General features: G+C 38.5%; 1 long non-coding RNA gene across 7 annotated transcripts in view; it reads left to right on the top strand.

The window, feature by feature from the left end:
* The window catches only part of LOC110130695 (uncharacterized), an 871740-nt gene that overhangs the window by 791572 nt on the left and 66174 nt on the right, over window positions 1-13994 (top strand). For 3 of the 7 annotated variants that reach the window (XR_011486992.1, XR_011486991.1, XR_011486990.1), the window contains one exon: window positions 5693-5965. The exons of the other annotated variants lie outside the window; for them this stretch is intronic. This is a non-coding gene — a long non-coding RNA (uncharacterized lncRNA). Of the gene's footprint in view, window positions 1-5692; window positions 5966-13994 lie in introns of those variants that run through there. 7 annotated transcript variants of the gene reach the window in all.

The raw sequence follows: 13994 nt of genomic DNA, 5'->3' as shown, positions 1-13994 counted from the left end.
GATGCAAACTATTATATGTAGGATGGCTAAACAACAAGGTCCTACTGTATATAGCACAGGGAACTATAGTCAATATCCTGCGACAAACCATAATGGGAATGAATATGAAAAAACGCATATATGTGTGTGTGTAACAATCATTTTGCTGCACAGAAGAAATTAACAACATTGTAAATCAAGTACACTTCAATAAGATAAACATTTTTTAAAGACCACGATAGATAAATGTTTCTCCTAAATTCAGAGAGACCAAGGAAATAAAATGAAAAAGCAGAGGAACTACTTGCAACTAAAGAACAAGAGAAATCCCCTGAAAGTACAATAATGAAACAGACCTCACATGTCTATTAAACTCTGAGTTCATAAAGAAGATCATGAAATTGACACATCTCTAGCCAGGCTCACCAAGAAGAAAAAAGAGAGGACCCAAATAAAATAAGAAACTAAAGGGGAATATAACAACTAATATCACAAGAAATACAAAAAAATCACAAGAGAAAACTATGGATAGTTATATGCCAACAAACTGGACAATCTAGAAGAAAGAGACGAGTTTCTAGAAACATACAGCCTGACAAAAGAATTGAGTCAAGAAGAAAGAGAGAATTTGAGTTGACTGATCACTGGAAGTCAAATGGAATCAATTTGTAATTTAAAAAACAAAATGAAACAATAAGAACTCCTTACAAACAAAAGTTCAGCACCAGACAGCTTCACTACAAAATTCTGCCAAACCCACAAAGGAGAACTTAAACCTATTCTTCTCAAACTATTCCAAAAGGTTGAAGAGGAAGGAACTCTCCCAAATTCTTTCTATGGAAGCCACCATCACTCTGACACTAATAGCAGAAGAAGACACTACAAAAAAGTAAGTTACATGGCAATATCTTTGATGGATATAGATGTAAAAATTTTCAAAAAAATATTAGCAAACCAAATCCAAAAATACATAAAAGGCTCATATACCATGATCAAGTTAGATTCATTCCAGGGTGGCAAGGATGGTTTTAATATATGCAAATCAATCAGTGTGATACACCACAATAACAAAAGGAAAGACAAAAAAACACACGCTCATCTCAATAGACTCAGGAAAAGCATTTGATAAAATTCAACATCCTCTTATGATAAATAACTCACCAAAGTGGCTATAGAGGGAACATATTTCAGCATAATAAAAGCCAATTTTGGCAAACCCACAGCCAATATAATATTCAACAGTGAAAAGTTGAAAATCTTCCCCCTAAACTCAGGAGCAAGACTAGAGCACTCACTCTTACCACTTCTATTCAACATGCTGTTGGAGGTCCTAGCCACAGAAATCAGATAAGAAAAGGTATCCAAATTGGAAAGGAAGAGGTAAAACTATCACTGTTGCAGATGACATGATAATCTAAATAGAAAACCCTAAAAGTTTCACACAAATCATTAGAAGTAATAAATGAATTCAGCAAGGTAGCAGGATGCAAGATTAATAAAAAGAAAATATGTTGCATTTTGTATACTATCAGTGAAATATTGGAAAGAGAAAGTAATAAAACAATTATATATATACACACATACATACATATACATATACACACACACACACACACACACACACACATATGTATTTGTATGTATATATATAATATCTAGGAACTTCCCAGGAGGTGCAGTGGTAAAGAATCCGCCTGCCAATGCAGGAAATGCAAGATATGTGGGTTCAATCCCTGGGTCAGGAAGATCCCCTGGAAGAGGAAATGGCAACCCATTCCAGTATTTTTGCCAGGAAAATTTCATGGATGGAAGAAACTGGTGGGCCACAGTCCATAGGATTGCAAAAGGGTCGGACATGACTGATCACTGAGCATGTGCATGCATGATGAGCCGCTTTGGTCATGCCCGACTCTCCGTAACCCTATGGACTGTAGCCCGCCAGGTTCCTCTCTCCATGGGATTCTCCAGGCAAGAGTACTGGAGTGGACTGCCATGCCCTCCTGAGTGGATCTTTGCAACCCAGGGATCTAACCTCTGTCTCCTGCATCTCCTGCATTGCAGGTGGATTCCTTACCCACTGAGCCACCTGGAAAGCATGTAAACTGGGCCAAGAAGGTTAAAACTATGAAACACTGGTAAAAGAAATTGAAGGATGACACAAAGAATGAAAAATATCCTGTGCTCTTGGCCTGGAAGAATTGAATAGCCATACTACTCAAAGCAATTGACAGACTTAATGTGCTGTCTATCAAAATACTCATGACATTTTTACAGAACAAGAACAAATAATCATAAAATGTATATGGGACCGACAAAGACACAGAATTGTCAAGGCAATCCTGAGGAAAAAGATCAAAGGTGGAGTTATAGCCTTTCCAGCCTTTGGACAATACTAGGAAGCCACAGTAATCAAAACAGCATGGTATTGGCCCAAAAACCTACATATGGATCAGTGGAACAGAGAATCCAAAAATAAATCCACACATCTACGGCCCATTAATCTACTGCAAAGGAAGCAAGAATACACAGTGAAGAAAAGACTCTCTTCAACAAGTGGAGCTAGAAAAGCTAAACAGCTACATGTAAATCAGTGAAATTGGAACACTCCCTCACACCACATGTAAAAATTAACTCAAAATGATTTAAAGACTTAAATATTAGACATGATACCATCAAACTCCTAGAAGAGAACATAAGCAAAACATTTGCAGACATAAATACATCAATTTTTTTTAAATCAGTCTCCCAAGGCAAAAGAAATAAAAGAAAATATAACAAATAGGACCAAATCAATCTTATGAGCTTTTGCACAGCCAAGGAAACTATAAACAAGAAGAAAAGGCAGCCTATGAACTGGGAGAAAATATTTGCAAACAATGCAACCAATAAGGAGTTAATTACCAAAATATAGAAGCTCATAGAAGTCAATATAAAAAATAAGCCCAAAACATGAAACTCAATCAAAAAATCATCAACATCTAAATAGAAAATCTCTTGAAAGAAGACATATATATGGCTAAAAGGCACATGAAAAGATGCTTGGCATCATTAATTATTAGAGAAATGAAAATCAAAGCCACAATGTATTATCTCCTCACACGGATCAGAATGGCTATCATCAAAATGTGTTCAAATAATAAATGCTATTAAGGGTGTGAAAAGACAGGGACCTTGATACATTTCTGGTGGGGATGTAAAATGATGCAGTCGCTATGGAAAATATGGATATTCCTTTAAATACTAAAAATAGAGCTATCATATGACCCAGCAATCCCACTCCCAGCCATGAATCTGGAAGAAATGAAACTCTAAAATAATTCCAAAAAATACATGCATCCCAATGTTCATAGCAGCACAATCTGCAATAGCCAAGACATGGAAACAATCCAAGTGCCCATCAAAGACTATTGGTTTAAGAAAAGTGGTATGTGTACTGTATATGTGTGTGTGTGTGTGTTTCTATACATATACATATACATGGTTTGTCTGTATACACACACACATACACACACTGAAATATTACTCAGCCATGAAAAGGAATAAAATAATGACATCTGCAGCAACATGGATGGACCTAGAGAGTATCATACTAAGTAGAGTCAGAGAAAGACAGATATCATGTGCTCTCACTTACATGTTTGCCTGCCCGCTCTTTCGCTCTTATCTTTGCCTAGAAAACATAATGCTTCATATAAGGGCAGTTCCTTCATCCTGAATGCTAGAATGAGAAGACATGACTAGCAGAGATGCAGCCAACTCTCACTAATTTCAGCTTACCATAAATAGCAGCAGCTGTCACGTCAACCTGAATAAGAAATAAATCATTGTTACAAGCTACTGATATTAGCAAGTCATTTATTACCACAGTATTACATTGAATATATTGAAAGTTGATATTTAAGGTGGAATTTAACACTGACACTTTATTGCCATTGCCAGGGAATCCTTAGAAGCAAAACCAATCTGTAATACACCCCAAATGCTTTCAAATCATGTTTAGATACTACTTACACAAATATTCTCCTGATGGCACAGAGTATACTTCTGAGAGCAGGAAACTACAAAAAGTAAATATTAATAGAAGATGGAGATTCTAGAAGCATACCACATATATTTTAATTTTTGCTCAAAGCCAACACTGTAAAAACTCAAACTTGCATGTATCAAAAACTTTAGAACATGAAAGAACCTACATAATATTATCCAGCCCCTTAGTTTCATAACCAGTGTATCCAAAGCTCAAGGATGTTAAATGGTTTGTGGAAGAAGTAAGCTAAAAAGCTGCATTAGACTCAAGTCTCCTAACTTACAGTGTAGTTTACTGTCTTCTACATAAGAGTAACAATAATGATAATAGCTAACACTTATTCCACATTTACGATGAACAACATTGTTTTAAGTGTTTTATACAAATATTCATTCAATTCTATTTCAGTTAATCCACTTAATCCTCACCAATGAAAATACAATAATGAGGTAAATATTAATAGCTAGTGTTAACAAATACTGATCTTCAGTTACATAACTTACCCATGATCACACAGCATTAAATGATCATTACAGTTTCACAGCCTCATACTTTATCACTGGGCCAGTCTGCCTCACTTTTACTGCTCCATGACATGCTTAGACATCTGAACTATAACCAGAACACTCTTTACTTTCTGAGGGCCATCACATGATTTTTTTTTCTTATAAAGATCACAATGTTGTTTTAAACGGAATTAAATTATATTGAGAGATGCATCACTTTCCAAATTACTACCTACTCCAATCAAAACCATCTACTCAGAAGACAGCTTTTTATGGGGGGAAGGGTATTTTGTTTGGTTTGTTTTGTTGCTTTGACTTAAAATGTTCTCTTCAAGAATACTAGAAATTAAAGACAAGTAACTTACTAAAAATCTATAATGTAATTATAATACCTGTAAGGAAAGAGACAAATTTATTGAAAGAGAGCTACCACCTCCAAACCCAGCTCATCAAAGAAGTGTATACAATCAATCATCAATCAATCTTCAAAATGTATACAATCAATCAATCATCAAAGAAATGTATAAAAGTGCCCAATAGATCAAAGTGTTTCTTTTCACATTTTCTTGGTTAAGTTGACCACAATTTTTTTTTTTATTTAACATCCAGAATGAAAAAACAAACAAACAACACAACCATGAGGATCAATATACAGTAACTTTTGATGTTAACTAGATATGAGTTGAGAATATTTTGTCACTGGAGAACACCCATGAAATTAGCCCAGGGCTTAAGTTTTCTTTTAATTTCAGAAGAAGCTTCCTAAGAGCAGAGGGAAAAACTGTTTTCTAATTCCTTTGGCTTCTTGACTGCTTCCTTTCTCCAATTCACTCTGCATGTTGATGCCATGGTTTTGTGGAATAACAGAATTCTGTGGAATAACAGAATTCCATAATAACTTAGAAGTTAATACTTACACTTAGTTGCTGATGGAATTGTTCTCCATGTTACCTATATTCCTGAAGTCCTTCCTTGTCCTCCCACCTTTGAGACCAACCTACTGAGGAAAACTGATGGAACTGGCCATACTCAGAACAGTAATGTAGTTACCTGCAGGAAAGGTATCCCTGTGCCTCTCATCTATTCAAAGTGCTCTCAAGTAGAGTAAAACCTTGGGGTCATCAAAATGAAGATATATCCCTAGACCAGAACTGAATCCACTCTTCTCTTTTGTCTTTAGGAACCCTGAAGCACAGAGATCTTGAGGCAGTTGCTCCAGGACATCCAGAAAGTATGACTATTAGAAAAATTAGAACCTAATGCACTTTCTTATCAAGAGAGCAAATCCTCTCACTAATCATTCTTTTCACTTTGGTTTAACTTATTTTAGCATTTCCTTCACTTCCTCACCCACCAAATGTTCCAATTCCCCATATGACCTACATGTATATATGGCAAAACTTCATGATTATTTGGTATTCAATGAAGAATGAATAAAACGAGTTTTTTCTGAGTTTGCCAGAACTGCTTTTTGCTTTAGATAAAAACCTTTTTATATAGGAGTTATTTCTGTCTTTGAGATTTGTCACCTGATAATGAATAGGAGTTAGTTGAATGTATACTTATATTAGTACTAGAATTCACCCATTGAGCATAGTTTAATACAAAGAAGAATAGAATTAGAAATTACACTAAAGAAAGAAAATTCCATAAATGATAGAACTTATCCTGATGATTAATTTGGGGCCCGAGGTTTAGAAAACTGATTTTAATGTCTCTGCCTTAGAAACTGGTCTAGAAGAATATAGTTTCCTTTATTTCTTTATAAGCTAGCATCTTTCTCAATCTTATTATATATATAACATATATATATATATATAAAAGTGCATTTTATTTTTTATTCAATTGTTACTTTAGCAGTGTCTGCAATTAAGAGCCAGCTCACTAAATGAACTGTAATTATTGCAAATTGTGGTAAGCACCAGTAATTAAAATGTTGCAGTAATGCTAGCCAGCTTTGCAAGATGCCCTTTGAGAGTAGCATAAAATGATATTATGTCTTTAACTGGTGTTTGTATTACAGATGAGAAAACCTGGAAATGCAGGCCTTCAGAATCTTTTGGCTGAGTCTTTAGAGCATAATGTAAAGTGGGGATTAGCAGTTATCCAGTGAATTCAAACTGGGAAGATAGTCAATTTGGTTAATTTGACAGTGAAAGTGGCTTTTTCTTTAAAATGTGCAATCTTTAGGGCATAAACATACATGGCTTCCCCACGAGGGGAAAATGAACAATGAACTCTAATCTCTTCTTTGTGTTTGTGGGATGCTAATAGTGAGCCTTCTGGGTACAAAAGCAAGACGGAACTCCTTCAACACCCACCCATCTTTTGAGGCTCCTCACCCAGCTGCTACCCCCAGTGAACTCCCCAGCTGTGCAGTCATTTGGCAGTGTGCACTGTTATGCATAACTTAAGCTATGTGTGTGTGACTCCAATACAACTGGAGAATACAGATTGTCCATACAAAAACCCTCTAACTTATTGCAAGTGGGAAACAATGGAATCAATGGTTTTTTGGTCTAGAGAGGGACTTAAACTTCAGTTTTAGCACTGACTAAAACCATCCATCAACATATTTACTTGCTTTTTCCCATCCTTGCTCAAGGTAATCCAGAAAGTATCTGATTATGCAAACACTGTGACTTAGAAAAATATGTGGTGACATGGGTGTAAAGAACTATATAACTTTGTAAAAACAGTGCTAAAAAATAGGTACCATGTTCCATAAGACTGAGCTATGACTCTCCATAAGGTCCTCAGACCATAGAGGCTTGGAGGAGGGCGAAGTGTTGTCATTTATAAAATGAACAACTGATGTTTCCATAATCCTGAAAGTCATCTGGTCTCCAAAACATTCCAACTGCAAGATGCAATGAACAGGCCTTCTCTTCCTGGCTATAATACATTACTGGGTATTGGAATAATTCTCTCACCATAAACAATTGTGAATTTAGGGGAAAAAAAATTAAAAAATTAACCGCTCTCAGACTCCGTACAACAGACAATACAGAGGTTTTGATCCTTGAGGAAAGGGAAACACACAAATTAACCTCATCATTCTACTAGGACGCATTTCAAACTGCAGCACAGAGAACTAGAGTCCAAACAGAGAACATGGTTCTCTCCTGGCAGGGGGGAGAGAAAGCAGATTCCAGGCTGCTGAGGTAGCCAGATTTTGGGAGAGAGCACATCAGAACACAGCGGGCAGGCAGCACTGACAAGGATCCCCAGGCATCTGCATAAAGATCCCTCCCATATTTGGCCAAATAATAAACTGTGCATACAGAGTAAAACGCTATGAGGTCTGGAAAACTATAGTTACTGAGGGGACTATGAGATGAATGGAGAATGCAGAGTGTACTCAGTACTGGAATACACAGGAGTTCCAACCAGCCAAAGTGGAGACATGTCTCTGAAAAACCCAGTCATTCAGTTAAAATCACAAAAGCCATGCCTGAAGAGTAGGACAGGTCTAGCCCTCAAATCAGAGCTACTCTAGAACCATTTAACAGAGCCTGAAGCTGAGTCTCAAGCTGAGCTACCAGAAGATTAACAGCCCACTAGAACAAATCTCAACATGTTTTAACGACAGCATAATCTAAACTTTAAGTAATATAGTATTCCCAGGTGGCTCAGTGGTAGTCAGCCTGCCAATGCAAAAGATGCCGTTTCAGTCCCTGAGGTGGGAAGGATCCCTGGAGGAGGAAATGGCAACCCACTCCAGTATTCCTGCAAGGAAAATCCCATGAACAGAGGAGCCTGTTGGACACGACTAAGCACATATGCATGCACGCAAGCAATGTCATATTCACAATGTCCCACATTCAATCAAAATGTATTGGCTATACAAAGAAGACTTTTAAAATAAAACTAAAACCAGGAAAATTAGAGTGAACAGAAACAAACCCAGATGTGATACAGATGTTAGAATTAGCACACAGTGACTTTAAAACAGTTATTATAAATATATCTGTGAATTGAAATACAAAGGTAATGTGTGAAAAGATGGAAATCTATTCCTCAGCAGAGAAATATAAACTATGAAAAGACAAACAAATGGAAATTTTAAAACTGAAAAATAATATAGGAAACATCCCAAGTGCAGCTTGACTGGACACTTCATTAAGATCAGTTAATAAAAAGTAAATTGAAGCACATAGAGAAAATCATTGACTTGTGGCACAGTGTCAAGCAGACTTACATTCGTATGTAGGACAGGAAATAGGAAATAGCAAAAGAAATCAACAGAGAAAAAAATCTGAGCAGTAGTTACCTCTTTGTGGGAGGAACTGAATTGAGAAGGACATGCAGGAACTTTGAGAAGATGGACACATTCCTTATTTTTATGTGTGTGAGTCACAGAGTTGTATTTGGTAAATCTCATTTAACTATAATAGTTTATACTTTTCATTATTTGTAACTTATACTTCAATTTAAAAAGGGAAAAATCCAATGGACATTGGCCAATTCGTATCATAATCTCATCTGAACACCAAAATACTGACAATTACTTTATCATCCATAGAATTTTACATTTAGTTCTCAGACTGAGTTGTGACACATTGTTAGTTTCATCTTCTCTCTCTACTTTTTTATAGTCTCTTTCAGTGATCTTTTTCTCTACCTAATTTCAGTCCATAAGAATGCATGCTAAGTCATTTCACTCATGTCTGACTCTTTGTGACCCCATGAAGTGTAGCCCACCAGGCTCCTCTGTCCATGGGATTCTCCAAGCAAGAATACTGGAGTCTGGGTTGCCATGCCCTCCTCCAGGGGATCTTCCTAGTCCAGGGATCAAACCCACATCTCTTACATCACCTGCACTGGCAGGTGGGTTCTTTACCACTAGCACCACCTGGGAACTCTGTGGCCCTCTTATATTCCACTTTTATACATTCTTTCAGAACCTAGGATATGATTGGATGTATGGATGTATTGGATGTCCATATATGGATGTGAGAGTTGGACTATAAAGAAAGCTGAGCACCGAAAAACTGATGCTTTTGAACTGTGGTGTTGGAGAAGACTCTTGAGAGTCCCTTGGCTGCAAGGAGATCCAACCAGTCCATCCTAAAGGAAGTCAGTCCTGAATATTCATTGGAAGGACTGATGTTGAAGCTGAAATTCCAATACTTTGGCCACCTGATGTGAAGAGCTGACTCATTTGAAAAGACGCAGATGCTGGGAAAGATTGAGGGCAGGAGGAGAAGGGGACGACAGAGGTGGGATGGTTGGATGGCATCACCAACTCAATGGACATGAGTTTGAGTAAGCTCCAGGAGTTGGTGATGGACAGGGAGGCCTGACGTGCTGCAGTCCATAGGGTTGCAAAGAGTCGGACACAACTGAGCGACTGAACTGAACTGAGGATATGATTATGATTAAGTACAATGGAAATATTCAGTGCTTGATAGATGGATGTATGTGTGGATAGATAACTAAATAATGAGTATCCTCCTATTTATGTTCATTAAATTTATGTGTTAGGCATTCCTTCAGGTGCTCAAGATACAGTTGTGAACAAAGCAGAAAAGAAAATATGTTTTCCAGTGTTCTCATTTTGTTTACAGTAAAATTTTTGTTCAACTACGAAGTTCAGGCTCACATCATTTCTCAAATAGGAGCATATTGACCTCAAATTTGTACCTTCTAAGTCATTGCCAGAGGAAAATTATTAAGATCTATATCTGATTTGTTATTTTATATAAAATATTTTTATATTTAATGTCCTTAAGTTTGTGCTTAGCGCTCAGTCATGTCCAACTCTTTGTGACCCTGTGGACTGTAGCCCGCTAGGCTCCTCTGTCCATGGGATTCTCCAGGCAATTGGAGTGGGTTGCCATGTCCTCCCCCAGGGGATCTTCCCATCCCCAGGATTGAACCCAGGTCTCCCACATTGCAGGTGAATTCTTCACTGTCTGAGCCATCAGTGAAGCCCAGGAATACTGGAGTGAGTAGCCTCTCCCTTCTCTAGGGAATCTTCCCAAGCAGTAATTGACCCCAGGTCTCCTGCATCGCAGGCGGATTCTTAACCAACAGAAATACCTGTACACTAGTTGGCATGGTTGAATGACCACATCTCTGACCTTAATAACCTATGCTCTTGTCATGTAAATGTTTTCTTTTCACTTCTCTCACTGTGTCTTTGCATAAGGGATTCCTTCAGTCTCTAAGATCCTTCCTCTTTTCAATCTCCACCCTCAATGTCTCCTTGTAGAATTCTCTTTATTCTTTCTTCTGTGCTCCTTAAGAAATCTCTTGACATTTTTTTGTCCTGTTAGACAGAGGTAAAGTTTTCTTCTCGGTACTCCCCCAGTTACTTATGTATTAATTTGTGTCTGTAAGCTGAGTCTTGGTACAGATTATGCACCCACAGACACTAGAAGGATCAGAGGTGTGATACCAAATAAGGTGGTCCGAAAGATCCTATTCAGGAGGGAGATGAGGGAAGAGTAAGATGTACGAAAGCAGAATTGGAACTCGATGTTCAGAAGTAAAGATTGCCAGGGATATGAGCCAGCTACAAAATCCAGAGCTACCTACCAAGCAACACACTGGATCTCATCCACACCCAGATCCTACAGGCATGTACCCTTTAGGGGCTATTTACCAAAAGGGCTGTAAACCAAACTAACTGGATGACCCAAATTTATACAAAGAGAGTCAATGACCAAGAACACTGGAAATGGGGAAAACTTCTGCCCTCAAATTCAAAAAATGTATGACATATTTGAATTCTATTTAACTCTCAGTAGACTAGACTAATAGTGTTGTCGCTTAATTTGCTACGTGACACAGGCTGCTGATGGGGCTAGTTTGAGTGTAAACATGGACACTTTCTCAAAAAGAAAAAAAAAAGTTTGTTACATTTTTTGTTAAAAATCCCATTTCTCCTTTTAGGCAGTGGGGCCCTGAAAGACCACACTAAATTCTTTTCTGCATGGCCCATCAGAGGCACTGAAAATTCTATTTTAATAATAAGCTAACAGTTTTCAGTGAGTCGTAGTCACACAAAGCATTCTTTAGTCCTTAAACATGTACTCTTTGTTTGAGATTGTAATGGGTTTTGTTGCCATGAGAACATTTTGCCAATTAAAAATCTGTGAAGAAAATAATCTAAAGATGTTACATCCAAATAGCAAATAGATTAGCTCAAAATCAATTAATAAGCTTATATTACATAGGTAAATGATATTTAAAAAATTTTGTGTATCTGATTTTTAAATATTTAATATATTTTTACTGAATAGTTGATGTACAATATTATCCAGGTTATAGGTGTACAACATAGTGGTTCACTATTTTTGAAGGTTATATTCCATTAATAGTTACTACAAAATATTGGCTATATTTGCTGCACTGTAGAATATATCCTTGTAGTTTACTTTATTCGTGTTAGTGTGTACCTCTTAACACCCTATTCCTCTCTTATTCCTTCCCACTTTTCTCCCCTTACTGTCAACCACTAGGTTATTCTATACATCTGTGAGTGCTTCTTTTTTGCTATAGTCACTGGTTTATTATTTTTTAGATTCCACGTATAAGTGCAGTCATACAGTATTTATCTTTCTCTCTGACATTTCACTTAGCATTTCTTATTTCCTCTTTCTCAGCTTATTATTTCAGTCTGGTGGAGTGTCTTCTGACACCTTCTTGAGAATGGTGCACAGGCAGAAGACGCAGAGTGGAAAGACCCCGAACCCACCTCCTCTCACGGGCACACCAAAATCACACGACTGTTGGTAGAACAATGAGCGATAAAAAGAACAGGCTCTGTCAGAAAAGATCTTCCACAATTACAGACATAAAGAAGGAACTCCAATGAATGGGAAGAAGTGGCAGAGTCGTGATGTAGTCTAGTCCCATACCCTGGGTGGGCAACCCACAAACTGGAGAATAATTACATTGCAGAGGTTCTCCCAAAGGACTAAGTTCTGAGTCCCACAATGGGCTCGCCAGCATCAGAAAAACAAGCCCCCACATCATTTGGCTTTGAAGGCCAGCAGGACTTCCTTTCGGGAGTCCCAGAAGGCTATGGGAAACAGAGACTCTCCTCCTAAAGGAGGCAGACACAATCTCACACACTCTAGGACCCAGGGCAGGAGTAATTTGATAGCAGCCTGGGTCAGACCTGACTGCAGGTCCTGAGAGCCTCACAGAGAGGCAGGCGGCAACTGCTGTTCACCCTGGGGACTTAGACACTGACAGCAGCCATTTTTAGAAGCTCCTTCTACCGCATGGACATTGAAGCCGATGGGCACTGGTGTAGGATCCTCCTTCTGGCTTATTAGCCCCAGGACCTAGCCCTGACTTGGTCCAGCAGCCTTTAGGCACCAGTGCTGAGAAACCTTAGGCCAAGAAACTAACCGGGCAGCCCCATCCATTGACAGGCTGCTTTAAGCCCCCCTGAGTCCACAGCTAATTCTAGACACTGCCTTGCCCACTCCATCCACAAGTGGGCACGCCGCAGTTCAAGAATGCCCTGGGTCCTAGCTCTGCCCTCCAGGGAGCAGCCAACCGAGGCAAGAAAACCACAACCCTGCAGCCTGTAGACTTAGCTTGCCCACTGGCAGGTCAGACCATGCCCTGAACCAGTAGGGCCCCGGCTCTGCTGATCAGCAGGCTAATACAAGCTCCAAGAATGCCCAGTCCTATACTCAACTGTTATACACAACTCAGGAGCTCCCTGCCCCAACCCAAGCATCACCAATGATCCAACATCAGCTCGGGGACCATGGGTTCTATAATCAGACTCCAGGACCCAGTTCTGCCCATCCTGACGCTAAATCCTGGATCTGGCCTCACCCACTGGGTAGGCAGTAGCCCCTGGAGTCTTCTAGACCCTGCCTCTGCCTACCAGTGAGCCAGCACTAGCCCTGGATTCTGCAGTCAGCTGCCTCATGACCTGGTCCCTCCAACTGTTGCCCAGAAGCCCTCTGCACAAGGCAGGGCTTGGCTTCTTAATTCTTTATTTTTCATCCCATAATGGATTATTCTAACATTATTTATAATTATTAACCAAGTATATGAGCTTTTCTCTTAAGATGGACTTCCTAGATATTTCAAAGCATTTTGCCCCTATTGCTCCGTGCAACACCAATTCAAGCAGATATTAACAGATGTACCATGTGAGGACATAAATTTTAGAAGCACAGAAATTCTGACCTCTCTCTAAAAGATACACAGTGCATATCAAAATATTAAGATTCCAAGAAGTCCTAGTGGGGAGAAGGTGATTTTTAACACGCAGATCTCCAAACAGTTTATCATAAAATACTTCCTTTGTAACGAGTTAATAACCTTTGAGCAGGGGCTCTGGTGGAAAACAGTTTAAGAGATTTCTTCAAAAGAATAGTAATTGTTTTCTTTAGGAAGACATGGAACCAAATGCAGGAAAATTATGATAGACCTTGGAGTCAGAGGTCATAGGTTCAAACCAGTTGTATCTGGGAAAGTTCTTTAACCTCTCTGAAGATTAGAGA

The sequence above is a fragment of the Odocoileus virginianus genome, chromosome 3, assembly GCF_023699985.2.
Source record: "Odocoileus virginianus isolate 20LAN1187 ecotype Illinois chromosome 3, Ovbor_1.2, whole genome shotgun sequence".
NCBI classification, from domain to species: Eukaryota; Metazoa; Chordata; class Mammalia; order Artiodactyla; family Cervidae; genus Odocoileus; species Odocoileus virginianus.
The sequence above is the reverse complement of the archived record's forward strand: the minus strand, read 5'-3'. Positions and strand labels throughout refer to the sequence as shown.